Source organism: Rutidosis leptorrhynchoides, chromosome 1 (assembly GCF_046630445.1).
Source record: "Rutidosis leptorrhynchoides isolate AG116_Rl617_1_P2 chromosome 1, CSIRO_AGI_Rlap_v1, whole genome shotgun sequence".
NCBI lineage: Eukaryota > Viridiplantae > Streptophyta > Magnoliopsida > Asterales > Asteraceae > Rutidosis > Rutidosis leptorrhynchoides.
In genome coordinates this window covers 556797117-556816387 of record NC_092333.1, presented here as the reverse complement: position 1 = coordinate 556816387, position 19271 = coordinate 556797117, and positions in this window count along the sequence as shown.

Genomic DNA, 19271 nt, shown 5'->3' with positions numbered 1-19271 from the left:
TTTCAACAGACGGACTCATAATCTATTCATTAGTATTCAATATTAATGTTTTTGGTACAAATGTTTACATTTGATAAACACCAATATTAACGTTATTGACTACTAATTATACTATATACTAATTATGGACAACACCCCCCAATCATAACCTGCCACATCATCAACACCGCTACAGTATCACAGTTACCTACAAGGGTATTTTTGTCTTTTCACACCATACTGCAATAAAAAAAAATTGAAACAAATCTGATAAACAAGATCATACTGTAGCCGCCTTTTTTTTTCTTTTTTTTTCTTTAACATTTCACCCACCACATTTAATCTCCATCCACCACCACCGTACCCCCCATCACCACCGTCGACAACCACCGCCGTGACCACCAACGTCACCAAGATCTGGAAGAAAAAAAAACTTATGAAAAAAAAAGATATAAAAAAAGGACGTATCAAAATCGGATCTAATAAAAATTGGCAATCGAGCAAAGAATACCTGTCAATTATAATGCCGAAAAACTGGTAAAGTGGCCGGAAAAAGCGAAATTTCCGGCAGTGACCTTGGTGACGCGTGCCCTCACCGATGACTATAAATTTTGATGGGTTGGCGGTGGACGGCCTTTTGCCGCAAAATAGGTCGACGACGGCTACCGAAAAAAAAAAGAAATTGAAAAAAGTAGAAAAATCAAAGTAGAGAAGACTTTCTACACCTTCTGATCCTCCGCCGCGATTAATAACCTTCGGGCTCGGTAATGGTGGTCAACGGCGGTAGACAGAGATAGGAGAAAAAATAACATCCATTATGTTGTTGCATTGCCAAATTTTTTTTGGAATTTTTGATAACAGAGAGAGAAATGATAGTTGGAGTGAAGATGGGGTAATGAATATGATTCTTTTAAATTTAATATAATTTTATTTAAATTCGTGAAAATAATAGAAATCTAAGACATTGTAGTGGTGGACAGCTGTAGACCACAATTGTTTCTTTCGATAGTCTTTTTTTGTTTTTTTGTTTTTTTGTTTTTTTGTTTTTTTTGCAAAAAACTGAAAATAGATTATAAAATTTTCACAAACAGTGAAAATTGAAAGGATGTCAAAAGACAAACTGGACTTTTACAACACATATTAGCCCACTTGCTAAAGTCTTTTGTAACAGGTACCTTTTTTAATTACATACTCCGTTGTATCTTTTTCTTTAATTTTTATTCTTCTTAAATTGGATAAGTAGATTTACTCCGTAATATATTTTTTTGGAATATAATTTAAACCAAGTAATACTTACTCCGTCATACATTCGTTGTCTACTACTGAGTATTTTTTAGAAGAGTGATACTAACTCACTACAAATTGATCGTACACACCATTTATTGTATATTGTGATTATTTTGTCATTATTTATTATATTGTGACAATTTGAATGGGTGAGAGTATGTTGAAATTAAATAGGAGCAAAAAAGTTAATCGTTGACTTCAAAGTGTATAAAAAATAAAAATAATATGTTAAAATTTTTATGTGCTTCTATCTAATACATTTATGAAAGGTTAATACTCACTTCTTACTCGCTTTTTTATTAAGTGTGTAAACTATAAAAACGAGTCAAAGTGGATTGTCCCACACTAACACTTCCGCGTAATAATTCTACCAACGGCGATCCTATTACAGGAATAGCGTCAGGTACACCTGTTACAATTTTTACTGCCCAATAACCAATTTGGTCCCGAGGTAAGGAATAACCAGTTACACCAATATAACTCATATGTCAATCAAAAGGGAAAATAGGTGAAATCTAGGGTGTCGTCGTCGTACTCCTTCCGTCTTTAATTTATTATTCAATATTTTATTTCGAGATGTTCCTAATTAATTATCCATTTCCATAAATTATAAAAGAATAAGAAGATTAAGTTTTATTATAGCCTTAATATTATATTTGAATATGATTAAACGATAAAGAAAAAGTAAGAGTAAAACTGAAAAGTAAAAAGAAAATACAATACTTTATGACATTTTCTTAAACTATGTGTTTTTTTTTCTGGGGACAATTATATAATGACGGAGGGAGTAGTATACAATATCAGAAGTGAATAGATTGCATCGCAATGTTTCCACCACAACGCGATGCAAACAATATCAGAAGTAAATAGATTGTTGTAGTATACATGTCAACAAATGATGCCTACCGTAAACAAAATGGTGCGGCATCGCGCACCCCTCTCCGCTAGTTTATACAAATATCGTGCAATGCAGGGACTCATAAAACTAGTATAATATATATCTTGATATACAAAGTTGGGGTCAAGCCTGTCATAACCCGTCCTTAACCATAAGAACGTGTTAGATAACGTATGATTTCATTGCGAGGTATTGACCTCTATATGCGACATTTTTAAAAGAAAAACTGCATATATTATACATTACAAACCATGATCCTTATTTTTGATACAAGCTTTGGACAAAATAAAGATGATTATCGTTTAGCGATAATCTTCGACTTACAAACTTTACAAATGATAATAACAACCCGATTTCTAGCATATTTTACAACACAAGTTCTTGGATATGCAGTTTTGTTTTTGACACATATATGCGTACGCAAGATCTTGCTCAAATTCAACATAATGCAGCGGAAGCTTCTAATTATCACCTGAGAATAAACATGTTTAAAACGTCAACATAAAGTTGGTGAGATATAGGTTTAGTGCCGGCAGCAATATATATATATATATAGACCATAAGATTTCATATATAAACATTTTCATAAAAATATTCTAAGTGGTTGAGCACTTGGTAACCATACTTAACATTTAATCACGTCGCATATTCCCTTTAATATGAAATCTTACTACACCGTACCAAGTGTAGTCACAAAACGAAGTACTGTGCAACCGTTGAATACTGGTCGTCCAGTCCGGTTGGGGTTGTCAGGCCCGATAGATCTATCAACAGGATTCGCGTTTACAATACCGCTGTAAATATTAGTTACCAAGCTACAGGGAAGTATGCCAGTGGTACAACTCAACGTAGAATATATTTTCAGTTACTTGTGTCCATAACGTAAAACATAAAATACATGTATTCTCATCCCGAAATATTTAGAGTTTAAAAGTGGGACTATATACTCACTTTCGTCTTGAAGATATATATAATTTGACTTGGTCTCCGGTTGATATCACGAACCTATCCATATATAATATATCAATACCTTTTCTTTTTAAACAAACGTCACATATATATACTTGTTATACTTTTAATACTTTTAATAATTCCTTAGTCCGTAGTTAGCAGTTCGTTGTTAGTAATTCAATTTTAATGGTTCATTTTTAGATGTTTAATATACCCGCAATGAAATAAATAAAACCCCCAACGAAATAAATAAAACCCCATCGTATATGTATTGGTCGAGATTAATCTTGACCCATGGTACCGGTGTTGTCAAATGACGTGTTGCGTACATAAAGTACCGGTGTTGTCAAATGACGTGTTGCGTACAATCATGGGATCTTATGATTAATCTTCTCGTATTGTTTACGGGTGATCCTGAACCATATAAAATTAAATTATGAGTACATATATATAAAATATCATGTTATTTTAAAAAGATGTGATTTATTTAATTTTCTTCAATTATTTTCGTAGCTAAACTAGTCTTAGATATCCGATCTCGTTTTGGTCATAGTTTCTTCGTTACAACTCCGTTTTCGTTGATTCAACTTGCCACTTCCTTGGATCGAGTCCCTCTTTAAGACTATGAACTGTAAATACCTTAGTTTGTATTCGAAATCACAGGTCATAGGTCAAACTTTAGTGAAACTTATGAAGTTAATCATTTTCCATCATGTAAACAACCTTAAATGATTATTTTTCTAAAAATACTTATACTTTGAGTTAAATCATGAAATTTTTATGTGTTATCATATTTATAGTAAAAATCATTTTTCCAGAAAATAAACCTCCAATTCAAAGTTTAAGATGGTTTTTAATTATCCAACCCAAAACAGCCCCCGGTTGCACTCCGATGTCGTAAATTCAGTTTTTAAGGTGTTCTTTGAAAAACCAAGTTATACCTTGTTAAATTAGCATATATTTAAGATATATTACAGGTCTTGAAGTATTTTAAAAGTTAAGTTAGAAGGATCTATTTAGTTTGCAAACAAGTTTGAAAACTTTCAAACTATGTTCTTATTGTTAAACTTTTATACCACAAAATAAGATAGCTATATATATATGAATCGAATAAGGTTATGAACATAGATTCTACCTCAAGTTCCTTGGACAAGGTTGCTGTAAAAGAGGAGTAAGAACCTAGAACCAAAAGGGTGATGGAAGTGGATGAAAGATTGGAAGTAAGTTGGTGTTCTTGGAAGGATTTCTTGAAGTGTTTTTGTAAGGTTTTCTTATGAGGTTTAAGTGTTGTTTTTGAAGCTAAATGATGGGGAAAATGCTTGGAGATGATCAAGTATGAAGTTAAGAGTATTTTGAGAGAGAAATGGAAGTGTAAGTATGAGAAAATGGGGTGAAGAAATGGTGTGCATGCATAAAAACGTTTTTAGGTTATAAAGGAAAAAAAAGATACCTAACTTTGTTTTCTTGCTAAATAATTCATGCTACTTGACAAATGGTTGGTTCCACATGTTTCTTAATCATTTAAGGCTGCTAAGGAGCAGATTTTTATTGGTATATACCAATAGTAAATACATCTAGAAGCTGCGTATGATACGGGTACATATACCCTAGGTATACGTATAGAAATCTTTGAGAAAACGGAACGAGGATTCAAATATAGCTATCTTTTGTAAATATACTTATATTGTTTTATGTATGTAAGCCCTTTAAAAGTGATTAAATACATTACTTATACGATATATGTATAAACATTATAGGTTATAAGTATTTAAGTCAAATAACGTTACGTATGGTTATCGTTTTGAAAACTTAAGTTAGTAGTTTCAAAATATACTTATAACTTATTGTTATTAATACAAAATGAGATATTAAAACATTCTTAGATCATGTTAAATATGTATATATACATATATATACACAAACGTATAATTATCATATATTGTATAGTTCGTGATATCATCGGTCAAACTAGACGGTCAAACGTTGTGTAAAACTCTTTTCGAAAACATAAGTCTCAACAATTTGGATTGCTTATCATGTTGGTAAGGTTTAATTTATGTAAATATTAATCTTATAAGTATAGAACGATCGAAAAAGTGCGGGTCGTTACATTACCTCCCCGTTAAATAAATTTCGTCCCGAAATTTTAAAATTGTACCTATTTTGCGTCATCGAGAAACAAGTGTGGATACTTTTGTTTCATCTGATCCTCTCGTTCCCACGTAAACTCGGGACCTCTTCTAGCACTCCAACGAACCTTAACGATCGGTATGTTGCTCTGCTTGAGCTGTTTAACTTCACGATCCATGATTTCGATTGGTTCTTCGATGAATTGTAGTTTCTCGTCGACATGGATTTCTTCAAGAGGAATGGTGAGGTCTTCCTTTGCAAGACACTTCTTAAGATTCGAAACGTGAAATGTATTATGTACTCCGGCGAGTTGTTGCTGTAACTCGAGTCGATAAGCTACCGGTCCAATGCGTTCAATGATCTTGAACGGGCCTACATATCTTGGGTTCAGTTTACCTCTTTTACCGAAACGTATCACACCTTTCCAAGGTGACACCTTTAGCATAACCATGTCACCGATCTGAAACTCTAATGGTTTCCTTCGGACATCGGCGTAGCTCTTTTGGCGACTACGGGCTGTTTTCAATCTCTCCTTAATTTGTACTATCTTCTCAGTCGTTTCGTGTATGATCTCGGGACCAGTTAATTGTCGATCTCCTACTTCATTCCAACAGATAGGAGATCTACACTTCCTTCCATACAATGCTTCGAATGGTGCAGCTTTAATGCTCGCATGATAACTATTATTATACGAGAATTCTGCTAACGGTAAATACTTATCCCATCCGTTTCCAAAGTCGATCACACATGCCCTGAGCATGTCTTCGAGAGTCTGAATCGTTCTTTCACTCTGCCCGTCGGTTTGCGGATGATATGCGGTACTCATATCCAAACGAGTTCCTAGTGCCTCCTGTAGTGATTGCCAGAATTTTGAGGTAAATCTACTATCACGATCGGATATAATGGAAATAGGTATTCCATGCCTTGAAACAATTTCCTTTATATACAATCGTAATAGTTTCTCCATTCTATCCGTTTCCTTTATAGGCAAGAAATGTGCAGACTTGGTGAGACGATCAACAATCACCCAAATGGTGTCGTATCCCCAGGCAGTCTTAGGTAACTTCGTGATGAAATCCATGGTAATACCATCCCATTTCCATTCTGGGATTTCTGGTTGTTGAAGTAACCCTGACGGCTTCTGGTGTTCAGCTTTGACTTTGGAACAATTTAAACATTCCCCAACATATGTTGCAACGTCTGTCTTTAAATTAGGCCACCAATAATGTGTCTTAAGATCTTGGTACATCTTTCCAACTCCAGGATGTATCGAGTATCTTGTCTTATGTGCCTCATTCAATATCAACTTCCTTAATCCACCCAACTTCGGTACCCAAATACGGTTTGCAAAATATCGAATTCCATCTTCTCGTATAACGAGTTGCTTCTCATACTTCTTCATTATTTCATTTCCTATATTTTCTTTAGTAAGTGCTTCTCGTTGAACTTCTTTGATTTGTGAGTTGAGATTCATGCGAATTTTTATGTTCATCGCTCGTACTCGAATTGGTTCTCGTTCCTTTCTGCTTAAAGCGTCAGCCACCACATTCGCTTTCCCGGGATGATAACGAATTTCACAATCATAGTCGTTTATTAACTCGACCCACCTACGTTGCCTCATGTTCAGCTGTTTTTGATCGAAAATATGTTGAAGGCTTTTATGATCAGTAAACACAGTGCATTTAACCCCATACAAGTAGTGTCTCCATATCTTCAACGCAAACACGACTGCTCCCAGTTCTAGATCATGCGTCGTATAATTCCGCTCGTGAATCTTTAATTGTCGGGATGCGTATGCAATAACTTTCTTCCGTTGCATAAGAACGCAACCAAAACCTTGTCGCGAAGCGTCACAATATATTTCAAAATCATCGTTCCCTTCTGGTAACGATAAAATAGGCGCCGTAGTCAACTTCTTTTTCAGTAATTGAAATGCACTCTCCTGCCCAGAAGTCCATTCATATTTCTTCCCTTTTTGCGTTAACGCTGTCAACGGCTTAGCTATTCGGGAAAAATCTTGAATAAACCTTCTATAATAACCGGCTAAACCCAAAAATTGGCGTATCTGCATTGGTGTCTTAGGAGTCTCCCATTTTTCAATGGCTTCAATTTTTGCTGGATCAACCTGAATTCCTTTGCTACTAACAACGTGGCCAAGAAATTGCACTTCTTTCAACCAGAAAGCACATTTAGAAAATTTAGCATATAGCTGTTCTTTTCTCAATAACTCTAATATCAACCTTAAATGCTGTTCATGCTCTTGCTCACTCTTGGAATAGATAAGAATATCATCAATGAAAACGATAACAAACTTATCTAAATATGGACTACAAACTCGATTCATGAGGTCCATGAATACAGCTGGCGCATTCGTCAATCCAAACGGCATGACCAAAAATTCGTAATGACCGTAGCGTGTCCGAAAAGCAGTTTTCAGTATATCTTCTTCTTTGACACGTAATTGATGATAACCCGATCTTAGGTCAATTTTCGAGTACACACATGATCCTTGGAGTTGATCAAATAAGTCGTCAATTCTCGGTAGTGGATACCGATTCTTGATAGTTAACTTATTTAATTCACGATAATCTATACACATTCGGAAAGATCCGTCTTTCTTCTTGACGAATAAAATTGGAGCTCCCCACGGTGAAGTACTTGGTCGTATGAATCCACGGTCTAGTAATTCTTTTAACTGACTTTGAAGTTCTTTTAATTCGGACGGTGCAAGTCTATATGGAGCACGAGCCACTGGTGCAGCTCCTGGTACTAACTCTATTTGAAATTCTACAGATCTAAATGGAGGTAATCCCGGCAACTCTTCCGGAAATACTTCAGGAAAATCTCTTGCCACAGGCACGTCATTGATGCACTTCTCTTTTTCTTTCTTTTCGACTTTATTAACATGTGCTAAGATAGCATAGCACCCTTTCTTCAAGCACTTTTGAGCTTTCAAATAACTAATGAGTTTTAGCTTTGAGTTACCCTTCTCTCCATAAATCATTACGGGCGTTTTATTCTTACGAGGAATGCGAATTGCCTTCTTGGCACACACAACTTCAGCTCCTATTTTGGACATCCAGTCCATGCCAACTATTACATCAAAACTTCCTAATTCTACGGGTATTAAGTCAATTTTAAACGTTTCTCCGGCTAAATTTATTTTACAATCACGACAAATTTTATCGGCTTTAATTAGTTTACCATTAGCTAACTCAATCATGTACTTAGCATCTAGAGGTAATGATGAACAATTCAATTTAGCGTGAAAGTCTCTACACACGTAACTTCTATCAGCACCAGTATCAAATATAATAGATGCGGATAAGTTATTAATGGTAAACGTACCCGTAACAAGCTCCGGGTCTTCACACGTCTCTCTAGCATTAATAACAAATGCTCTCCCTCGTGCAGGTCCGATATTCTTCTCTGGATTCGGGCACTGGCTCTTATAGTGACCTTGTTTTCCACACCCAAAACAAGTAATGGTAGCCAAAGCAGTTCTATTTGCATTGGTGGCAGGAGTCTTGGTACCATTTGTATTTGTAACGAGAGCCCTACAATCTTCAGCAAGATGACCCTTTCGATTACATTTATTGCATACCACATTACAGTAACCAGAGTGATGTTTGTGGCATCGGTTGCATAAAGGATTTTGTCCTTTATAACCAAAGCTTAAACCACTACCCGCACCTTGCGTGTTTTCTTGTTTCTTAAAAGATTGTTATTGGTTACCTCGATCATAATTTCCATTCCACTTTCTTTTGTTACCTGATACCTTCACATCAGTATTGGATACTTTCTTATCCATGATGACCTGATCCATTAGCTCGTTTGCCATAGTTATAGCTTCATGAATTGTCTTAGGTTTCGATGCTGTAACATTTTCCTTGACCTTTTTGGGCAAACCATCTTTGTACATTTCAATCTTCCGTTCTTCGGTTGGAACCAATTCAGGACATAGCAAAACTAATTCCATGAATCGCTGATTGTAGTTGGTGATTTCAGTACCAATAACCTTCAGACTTCGTAACTCATCTTCCAACTTCCTAACCTCGTTCCTTGGACAATATTCGTTGATTAACATTGTTTTGAATTCTTCCCACGGAGTATCATAAGCTACATCTCCTCCTACAGCCTTCACATAATTTTTCCACCACGTGAGTGCACTATCTTGTAAAGTGCACGATGCATACTTGGTCATGTCCTTTTCAACACAACCACTGATTTTAAACACAGTCTCCATCTTTTCTATCCACCGGGTTAAACCGATCGGTCCTTCTGTTCCACTGAATGATGAGGGCTTGCAAGCTTGAAAAGTTTTGTAAGTGCACCCCACACGAGGATTTGGGTTAACTGCAGCACCTCTTGCAGCCTCGACCCATAACATTCTGTCGTTCACTCGCTGATTGATGAGTTCCTGGATTTCTTGTTCCGTCATTCGGTTCAATCGCGCCATATTCTTCTATAAGAATGAAAAGAAAATAATTATTCACATGGAATATTATAGATGTAGTGTATATTTACAGTACATTATAGCTTATTAATAATATGAACCAGGTATTATTATAAAAGCCTTTTCTTCTTATTAGCGTTTTATAATTATATCTAGGGTAGTACCTACCCGTTAATGTCCATACTTAATAGCTTAGTACAGAATCAATTACTACCATCTAAATAATACTTAACCATGGAAAATTATTGCATTTCACACTTCACTATTTTACATATGCTTATCTTACATCGAACTTTAAACAAACCACACTAATAATATTATACAAAACATTATATGATCCCATGGTTTAATACGGCAGCGCATCGTTTGGTCTATTTTCTAGGAAGTTTAGGTTCAAAGAATCGCTTAACGCTTATCCTGGTTGTCTGCCTATATTTTGGCTGTGGGACTGAAGAACTGGATGCCGGGATAGAACGAATAGGAATAGCGGGAATAGGGGTGGTAGTGTCTAGTGGAGTTGGTGCCACATCATCCTTATTAAACTCAGGATTTGAATTTTCTAATTCATTAGCCTTTCGTTTCTTTCCTAGTTCGAACTCTTCTTTTGTAATTTCCTGTATTTCTTCCTCGGGTTCACTTTCCCCCCCGGGTTCACTTTCCTCCTCGGGTTTACTTTCCTCCTCGGGTTCACTTTCCTCCTCGGGTTCACTTTCCTCCTCGGGTTCACTTTCCGGGTTCTCTATAGTCGGTTCATCCGGAATTTGTGAGTCTTCCCCAAAGATATTATTTTCGTCATCGGATAGGTTAATGACTGGAACACCATCTGAAGATTCTGGTTCGGAGTCGCTGAATGTGATAACAAGTTTTGAGCCCGACATCTATCACACAACAACTAACCCATTAGTACTACATAATATTTACATATAAATTTTAACCAACAATGATAAGCAATGGTTTTTAAATCAGACCCGGTCAAAGTCCAGACTTACTAATGTATCCTAACGACTTATCAGTTAGACACACTAATGCAAACCTGGTTCGCTAAGACCACCGCTCTGATACCACATGTCATAACCCGTCCTTAACCATAAGAACGTGTTAGATAACGTATGATTTCATTGCGAGGTATTGACCTCTATATGCGACATTTTTAAAAGAAAAACTGCATATATTATACATTACAAACCATGATCCTTATTTTTGATACAAGCTTTGGACAAAATAAAGATGATTATCGTTTAGCGATAATCTTCGACTTACAAACTTTACAAATGATAATAACAACCCGATTTCTAGCATATTTTACAACACAAGTTCTTGGATATGCAGTTTTGTTTTTGACACATATATGCGTACGCAAGATCTTGCTCAAATTCAACATAATGCAGCGGAAGCTTCTAATTATCACCTGAGAATAAACATGTTTAAAACGTCAACATAAAGTTGGTGAGATATAGGTTTAGTGCCGGCAGCAATATATATATATATATAGACCATAAGATTTCATATATAAACATTTTCATAAAAATATTCTAAGTGGTTGAGCACTTGGTAACCATACTTAACATTTAATCACGTCGCATATTCCCTTTAATATGAAATCTTACTACACCGTACCAAGTGTAGTCACAAAACGAAGTACTGTGCAACCGTTGAATACTGGTCGTCCAGTCCGGTTGGGGTTGTCAGGCCCGATAGATCTATCAACAGGATTCGCGTTTACAATACCGCTGTAAATATTAGTTACCAAGCTACAGGGAAGTATGCCAGTGGTACAACTCAACGTAGAATATATTTTCAGTTACTTGTGTCCATAACGTAAAACATAAAATACATGTATTCTCATCCCGAAATATTTAGAGTTTAAAAGTGGGACTATATACTCACTTTCGTCTTGAAGATATATATAATTTGACTTGGTCTCCGGTTGATATCACGAACCTATCCATATATAATATATCAATACCTTTTCTTTTTAAACAAACGTCACATATATATACTTGTTATACTTTTAATACTTTTAATAATTCCTTAGTCCGTAGTTAGCAGTTCGTTGTTAGTAATTCAATTTTAATGGTTCATTTTTAGATGTTTAATATACCCGCAATAAAATAAATAAAACCCCCAACGAAATAAATAAAACCCCATCGTATATGTATTGGTCGAGATTAATCTTGACCCATGGTACCGGTGTTGTCAAATGACGTGTTGCGTACATAAAGTACCGGTGTTGTCAAATGACGTGTTGCGTACAATCATGGGATCTTATGATTAATCTTCTCGTATTGTTTACGGGTGATCCTGAACCATATAAAATTAAATTATGAGTACATATATATAAAATATCATGTTATTTTAAAAAGATGTGATTTATTTAATTTTCTCCAATTATTTTCGTAGCTAAACTAGTCTTAGATATCCGATCTCGTTTTGGTCATAGTTTCTTCGTTACAACTTCGTTTTCATTGATTCAACTTGCCACTTCCTTGGATCGAGTCCCTCTTTAAGACTATGAACTGTAAATACCTTAGTTTGTATTCGAAATCACAGGTCATAGGTCAAACTTTAGTGAAACTTATGAAGTTAATCATTTTCCATCATGTAAACAACCTTAAATGATTATTTTTCTAAAAATACTTATACTTTGAGTTAAATCATGAAATTTTTATGTGTTATCATATTTATAGTAAAAATCATTTTTCCAGAAAATAAACCTCCAATTCAAAGTTTAAGATGGTTTTTAATTATCCAACCCAAAACAGCCCCCGGTTGCACTCCGATGTCGTAAATTCAGTTTTTAAGGTGTTCTTTGAAAAAACAAGTTATACCTTGTTAAATTAGCATATATTTAAGATATATTACAGGTCTTGAAGTATTTTAAAAGTTAAGTTAGAAGGATCTATTTAGTTTGCAAACAAGTTTGAAAACTTTCAAACTATGTTCTTATTGTTAAACTTTTATACCACAAAATAAGATAGCTATATATATATGAATCGAATAAGGTTATGAACATAGATTCTACCTCAAGTTCCTTGGACAAGGTTGCTGTAAAAGAGGAGTAAGAACCTAGAACCAAAAGGGTGATGGAAGTGGATGAAAGATTGGAAGTAAGTTGGTGTTCTTGGAAGGATTTCTTGAAGTGTTTTTGTAAGGTTTTCTTATGAGGTTTAAGTGTTGTTTTTGAAGCTAAATGATGGGGAAAATGCTTGGAGATGATCAAGTATGAAGTTAAGAGTATTTTGAGAGAGAAATGGAAGTGTAAGTATGAGAAAATGGGGTGAAGAAATGGTGTGCATGCATAAAAACGTTTTTAGGTTATAAAGGAAAAAAAAGATACCTAACTTTGTTTTCTTGCTAAATAATTCATGCTACTTGACAAATGGTTGGTTCCACATGTTTCTTAATCATTTAAGGCTGCTAAGGAGCAGATTTTTATTGATATATACCAATAGTAAATACATCTAGAAGCTGCGTATGATACGGGTACATATACCCTAGGTATACGTATAGAAATCTTTGAGAAAACGGAACGAGGATTCAAATATAGCTATCTTTTGTAAATATACTTATATTGTTTTATGTATGTAAGCCCTTTAAAAGTGATTAAATACATTACTTATACGATATATGTATAAACATTATAGGTTATAAGTATTTAAGTCAAATAACGTTACGTATGGTTATCGTTTTGAAAACTTAAGTTAGTAGTTTCAAAATATACTTATAACTTATTGTTATTAATACAAAATGAGATATTAAAACATTCTTAGATCATGTTAAATATATATATATACATATATATACACAAACGTATAATTATCATATATTGTATAGTTCGTGATATCATCGGTCAAACTAGACGGTCAAACGTTGTGTAAAACTCTTTTCGAAAACATAAGTCTCAACAATTTGGATTGCTTATCATGTTGGTAAGGTTTAATTTATGTAAATATTAATCTTATAAGTATAGAACGATCGAAAAAGTGCGGGTCGTTACAAAGCCCGTTATAAACATATTAGTAAATTGATAGGTGTAGCCGTGTAGGGTGTGTGAGTTGTGTTTTCAAAGGAAATTCATAATTTATCTAACATATTATTTTACAAACAACGAGCTAGAATTCAACTTGAGCCCGATGCTATTTTATTAATGGACTTTTTTTAGTTCAATATTCGGCCACTATGTCATTATATGGATCAATAGATTTACTTATGCATTCACAACTGGAACAAGATGCAATTTTAATCGAGTCCAATGTGATGGCTAATTTAAAGCTTAGGCTTTGGTTCTAGAGACAATATTATTCAAATTATACAAGCATCATTAAATTTAATAATAGAAATATTTTTAGAATTTATAGAGATTTAAATTTAACTAGAAAAAATCCGACCGCGCGTTGCTGCGGTTGTATTCGACGCGCGGTCCAATTTGGATATACGATATCCGTTTCGCGTATAGTTAGTCGTGTTGTATATGTATATATATGTATGTAATATAACCCGAAATATTTATTTTTTTTAACGATGTCCGTTTCGCGTATAGTTAGTCGCGTTGTGTTCGTAAAATTATTTCGAGTTGAACGGTGGTCTCGGAAAAATTTAACTCGCACCGAGCGTGAATATAGGACCCGTTATTTAGTGTTTTTTTAACGATGTCCGTTTTGCATATAGTTAGTCCCGTTGGGTTCGTGAGATTTTTTCGAGTTGAACGGTGGCCTCGGAAAAATTTAACTCGCACCGAGCGAGAAGATAGGACCCGTTATAAATTCGGGTGGAGTAAGGTTTTTTTATTTTAATTAAATTATAAATTTACGTTTTTTACCCCTGAAAAAGTGTAAAGTTGAGGGGTGGTTGTGTAATTTGTGCGAAAGTTGGAGGACCATTTGTAGTGTGGACGCAAACTCAAAACGACAACGCGTTAAAACTGAAACGACCAAATGTAGGAGGAGGTTTAGTATGTAAGTATAAGAGGTTTAGTATGTAAGTATAATATAATATAATATAATATAATATAATATAATATAATATATAATGGTCATTAAAGTCCCAATTAAAGAGTTGATCTCTCATTAGTTCTATGTATCATTATATGTATGAAAATGTAATTAGTTCAAGTCTAGTCAAATTATAACAAGATTCATTATGTTGTGACATCCATGAGATGCATTTCTAAATTTTTAGAAACTGCCAGGCTGATTAAGTACTTAAAAGTAATTGCATCCATAACAGGGGAATAAGTTTCTTCATAATCAATTCCCGGTCTTTGAGAAAAACCTTGAGCTACAAGTTTAGCTTTATACCTTGTAACTTCATTTTTCTCATTTCTTTTTCGGACAAAAATCCATCTGTATCCTACTGGTTTCACATCTTTAGGAGTGAGAATGATGGATCCGAAAACTTTTCTTTTATTGAGTGATTCTAATTCAGCTCGTATTGCTTCTTTCCATTGAGCCCAATCATGTCTATTTTGACATTCAACCATAGATGTTGGTTCTGGATCATCATCATTATTCATGATGTCATATGCAACATTAAATGAAAATTTCTCATCAAGATTTTTCATTTCATTTCGGTTCCATAATATTTTTGAATATGCATAATTGATTGCAATTTCTGTATTGACATCATCAATCTCCTCTGCAGTAGGAGTACTGATTTGTGGTTCTTCTTGAACACTTTCTTTTACTTCATTATCAGCTGATTTTGTTTTTCGAGGATTTTTATCCTTTGAACCAATTGGTCTTCCACGTTTCTGACGTGGCAAAGATTCATGAGTGATGTTATTGCCAGCTTTTGGAATTTCAATTCGAGCTGGAGTATTTACTGCTGGTATATATGATTTTTTCACCGTTTTTGTATTTGTAAATGCATCAGGCAATTGATTTGCAAGTTCTTGTATATGCATTATCTTTTGAACTTCTGTCTCACATTCTTTTGTGCGAGGATCAAGATACTTTAATTGAGGTTCACACCATGAAACATCATTTTCTTTATTTTTCATTTCTCCCCCTAATCTAGGGAACAATGTTTTATTAAAATGACAATCAGCAAAACGTGCTGTAAAAACGTCACCTGTCATAGGTTCAATATACCTTAATATTGAAGATGTTTCATATCCAACATATATTCCCAACCTCCTTTGAGGACCCATTTTTGTACGTTGTGGTGTCGCAATTGGAACATACACTGCACAACCAAATGTTCTAAGATGGGAAATATTTGGCTCTTGACCAAAAGCAAGTTGTAGGGGGGAATATTTATGACTTACACTTGGTCTGATGCGAATCAATGTAGCAGCATGTAAAATTGCATGACCCCATATAGATACAGGGAGTTTTGTTCTCATTATCAATGGTCTAGCGATTAACTGTAAACGTTTAATCAATGACTCGGCTAAACCATTTTGTGTATGCACATGAGCAACAAAATGTTCAACAACAATTCCTATAGACATGCAATAGTCATTAAATGCTTGAGATGTAAATTCACCAGCATTATCAAGTCTCACCCTTTTAATGGTGTAATCAGGAAAATGAGCTCTCAATTTAATAATTTGGGCAAGAAATTTTGCAAATGCCACATTACGGCTTGATAACAGACAAACATGAGACCATCTGCTAGATGCGTCTATTAGAACCATGAAATATCTAAATGGTCCACATGGTGGATGAATTGGTCCACATATATCACCTTGAATTCTTTCAAGAAACATTGGTGATTCTTTCTCAACCTTAAGTGGTGAGGGTTTAGTTATCAATTTTCCAAGAGAGCAAGATGTACATGGAACCATTGTATCATGATGGATTTTTCTATCCTTTAGTGGATGTCCATGAGTACATTCAATAATCCTTTTCATCATTGTTGATCCTGGATGGCCTAATCTGTTATGCCATAAACTGAATACACCAGGATCAATATATTTTTCGTTAACTACCATATGTATTTCTGGTACATTTATATGTGTATAATGTAATCCAGAACTAAGTCTTGGCAGTTTTTCAACCACATGACTCTTGTCAGTGATACTTAAATATTTCTCATTTTCTGTTGTCACTGACTGATAATCATACCCGTTAAGGTATATGTTGGAGAAACTCAATAAATTTCTGCTTGACTTGGGAGAAAATAAGGCATCATTTATTAAAAATTTTGTACCATTTGGTAGTATGAAATTTGCCTTTCCTATCCCTTTTATCAAGTTAGCAGGTCCTGATATTATATGTATAGTTCCTTCCGTTGGTTTTAGATCAATAAAATATTTCTCGGATTTAAGTATAGTGTGTGTAGTTCCACTGTCTGCTATACAGAGATCTCCACCACTTGATTGATGTTGTATTCCAGCAAAATTCATATTGAACTTCATATATAAGAAATAAATAGTGAGTACATTAATATTACACAAAATTTTACACGCATATAGATAGTACTGAAACATTTAGCAAACATAATGACAAAGACAGACGATATTAAATCATTTATTTTTCGAAAGACACACAACTTAAACATTCAAGAAATCTTCATATAAATCAGATGGTTTCTCAGTGACTGTTGGATCGACGTTATCCACAAAGTTTACTTCCTTTTCTTTATCTTTCAGCGAATCCTGATACATCTTAACAAGATGTTTAAATGTTCGGCAAGTATTAGCCCAGTGGCCCATTCTACCACATCTGTAGCAAGATTCTTCAGAATTTTTAGAAGAATTTTCTTCAACATCTTGTTTAGTGGGCTTGTTTTGTGGTTGATATTTATATTTTCGTAGATTATTATTTCTTTGACCACCACGGCCACGACCACGACCACGTCCTCGCCCATTACCATTACCATAAGGATGGTTTCTACCATATTTATGGCTTTTGGCATGATGATGGTGATGGTTATTATAACCATGTCCTTGCCCGCGTCCTTGTCCCTGTTTATAATTATTTGCAGTATTTGCTTCAGGGATTGCAAGTGTACCAGTAGGACGGGATTGCTGATTTTTCATTAATAGCTCATCATTTTGCTCTGCAACTAAGAGATATGAATTAAGTTCAGGATATGTTTTGAACTTTAGCATTCTCAAATTTCTTTGCACTGTGATGTTTGCAGCATTCATTGTGAAGAAAGTTTTCTCCATCATGTATGCATCACTTATTTCATGTCCACAGAATTTAAGTTGTGAACATGTATTATACAGAGCTGAGCTATATTCATTTACTTTCTTAAAGTCTTGGAACCTTAATGTTCTCCATTGTTCCATAGCAGCTGGAAGTAAAATTTCTCTTTGATTATTGAATCTGCTTTTGAGACCTTCCCATAAAACATGGAGATCTTCTACAGTCACATAATTATTTTGTAAGCATTCATCAATATGTTGATGAATAAAGCAACATGCCGTTGCTTGTTCTTTTTCAGAACAAGTGTTGTTTTCATTTATGGCTTCAAGAATGCCCATTGATTTAAGATGCATTTTTACTTTTATAACCCATAGCATGTAGTTGTTTCCAGTTGATTCTAAAGGAGTAAATTTAAGCTTTTCCAGATTCGACATTTTCTATTAAAACAAACAACATGATAAATTATAGTCACTTTATATTCATAAGTATATAAACATTAAACATAGATTTAATATAACATAAATGATAAGTAGGTGACAGTGTCGACCATATGTAAGCAATCATTAATAAATGTTATATAACATAAATATAAATATTAGTAAACATAAATGATAATTAGACGACAGTGTCGGCCATATAAATGTTAGATAATAGAAATATAAATGTTAGTAACATAAATGATAATTAGGCGACAGTGTCGGCCATATAAATGTTAGATAATTGAAATATAAATGTTAGTAACATAAATGATAATTAGACGACAGTGTCGACCATATATTATTCAGGTGGTATAACCGACCATATATCATTTAGGTGGCAGAGCCAACCATAATTAGTATTTAGATTATCGTGCTGATAACGTGTTATAATTCAGTAGGCTTATAACTACCTTTAGTGGTTTGATTCTTGATGTTATAATTCAGTAGGCTTATAACTACCTTTAGTGATTTGATTCTTGATTAAGAATACTAATAATGAAGTGTAAGAACAAAGATGATAATGGAGAGAAAGAAAGAAACACTTTGTAAGTGTGAGAAATGGTGCAAGTTTAATGCTTGCATTCATGGCTATTTATAGCAAAAATATCACAAGTTTAGGTAATACAATAATATTATTTTTGTGTATCAATAATTGACTATCCATTTATATATATATATTTATATTTATATATTATAACAGTTCTTAGTGTTTGGGAAATAAATGAAAAAAATGATTATTCACGTTTTTGATCACTCAAATCGTAAAAAGTAGAAAGTAACTAGGGTGGTACTGTTTGCAAAAAGCAATTCTCAACAATATATTCTTTCTATTCAATTTACTGTTATAACCTTACAAAAAACATTAAATTTCTATTCGTTTGCTTTTCTCGGCAATCCATGTGACTCTTCTCTATCACTAGCCTCTAATTTTTTTACACTCGTATATTACAGTGCAGACAATGCAATGTAACTCCTTGATCATCTTTAAACTTCAT